This window comes from Austrofundulus limnaeus, unplaced genomic scaffold, assembly GCF_001266775.1.
Source record: "Austrofundulus limnaeus strain Quisiro unplaced genomic scaffold, Austrofundulus_limnaeus-1.0 Scaffold7, whole genome shotgun sequence".
NCBI classification, from domain to species: domain Eukaryota; kingdom Metazoa; phylum Chordata; class Actinopteri; order Cyprinodontiformes; family Rivulidae; genus Austrofundulus; species Austrofundulus limnaeus.
This window is the reverse complement of record NW_013952409.1, coordinates 3,665,365-3,667,518: the sequence shown is the minus strand read 5'-3', so window position 1 is coordinate 3,667,518 and position 2,154 is coordinate 3,665,365. Positions and strand designations below refer to the sequence as shown.

The 2,154-nt window shown below is 39.8% G+C and overlaps 1 protein-coding gene across 7 annotated transcripts in view; it reads right to left on the bottom strand.

Moving 5' to 3' along the window:
• Positions 1-2,154, bottom strand: part of ndrg4 (NDRG family member 4) — a 53,588-nt gene that overhangs the window by 18,969 nt on the left and 32,465 nt on the right. The window lies entirely within an intron of this gene.

The following is a 2,154-nucleotide window of genomic DNA, read 5'->3' as shown; positions in this document are numbered from 1 at the left end:
CACCTGTTCGTATCCAGCTGCTCGTGCACGCGAGAGGAGATTAGCATAATTACCACCCCAAAAAGCACCATATAAGGCTATGTTGTTTCCTGCCTCAGATACAAGGAAGTGTCCATTCATGAAAATGACAGCGAAAACTAAAAAGAAGAACTTTACGAGTTCAGAGATTGAAGTCCGTCTGTCAGAGATCCAGAAAAGAAAATCTGTCATTTTTAGCAGCTCAGCTGTGGAATAAAAAGAGCTGCTAAAAGTATAAACAACTGTGTTAAATCATTTTCATTTATTCAGAAGACACAGTGCTGTGCACCGTACCCCCACCCCCAATCCCCCGCGCGGTCGCAAGTGGTCTCAGTTGCGGTTCTGAAATAAGCATTTTAAAATGTTTTCAAAATAAGTCTGGCACTTTGGAGAAAATCCAGGACTCGCTGGAGGGATTGTGTACCCCGTCTGGCCTGGGAACGTCTCGGTGTCCCCCAGGACGAGCTGGAAAGTGTCGCTGGGCAGAGCGGGGTCTCTCTGCTGCTGCCCCCGCGACCTGATCCCAGATAAGCCGGCTGGCCGGACAATTTATATTGTTAGTCTAAATTATTACATTTAAAATTATAACTCAAATTCAATAATTTGAAAATACCTAAGCAAATATTTTAAGGTTGCAGACATGACTTTTTGTATTCACATATAATCTTGAAGAAGTCTCTTCTTTCACTTCCAATTGTTGGTTCGTTACAATATATTGATTTGATTTGATTTGATTTTAGTGTCATGCACCTTCTGGTGCCCAGTCCTCATGGGCTAATAAGACACTCCACACATAAAACAAGATGGTTGTGATTCATAACACAAGCCTCAAAAAACATCACGACAATCTGAAACTCAGCCGGGATTCAATGCATGCTGTCTTCTTCCCCAAGCTTTACAAACAAAAGCAACAAATGCAAAGATTTCCCYATCATAAACCCAACCTAAAACTTCCCCCTCACATAACCAAATTTACATCTACAGTATTTATACATTCAAATAAACTTAATCTTAAATCACAATAGAAAGGACAGAGAATAAAAAATGATATTCGTCTTCCACCACATTAGCATGACAATAGAACCGTCAGGACTTTAAAACTAAACGTGACTGAAGTCACCGATCTAACTGCTTTCATCAGAACATCCAGAACAAAAACATGTTTGGAACAAGCCAGGAACACTTCCCAGCATGCATCTCTTTTGTCTCTGAGGAAACAAAACTTTTCCACCTCAGATCTTTAGAAAGTATTGATCTCACGGTGCAGCCTAGTCCTTGATATTCCAGTCAGCTGAGAGAAACCTCGGTGCAGTTTATTATCCGAGAGCTGAGATGAGCTGAAGTGTGAAAACAGAGGTGAAACTGAGGTGTTTATCCCTCCTATAACTGCCACTTCACACCCATGTGACTAAATTTACCCAGATACTCGTGAAACATGTGAGTCTGTATCCAAACGACGGCATCGGGATTTACAAAAGTTCAAAAGAAATGACGTTGTTTTAATCAGTGGAGTAAAGTTCAGATAATTAATAATGTTAAAGGTTCAGTAAAGGAATRGGGCCGAGTTTAAAGGAAAATAAGTGTGTAATCTTTTTACAGCCACCAGAGTTTAACATAAAGAAGTTAACAAATGATCCTCAGTAAACATTTCTTCTCTTTAATTCATGTTTTTTTTTAATTTGTCTCATTTAAACAACAGCTACAAGCTATAAGTCCTGTGTGTGTTTGAAATATTTCAGTGCTGAACACTGATAAAGCTCTGGTGCAGAGGCTGTTGTTTTTAGAGTTTGGACTCTGTTTTTTAAGAGACAGAGAACAATTCTGGAAATCTAACACTCATTTTCCCTCTGCACRCAGTCCAAACAAACCTTTGGGTTGGATCTTCTGCTCTGCAGGACAGTTTGCAGCCTGCTGGGTCTGGTGTTCAGGCCGGAGAAGGCCAACATGCTGCTGCGTCCATTTTCTAACAAAATAACTGTAAAACAGYACTTATTGATTCTGTAACGTTTTGAACCTTTTGGTTTAGGGTCGGTATTTATTTGTTGGGCCATGTTGTTCTTTGATATACAGCGGGTGAAATAAGTATTCAACACGTCAACATTTTTCTCAGTAAATATATTACTAGAGGTGCTAATG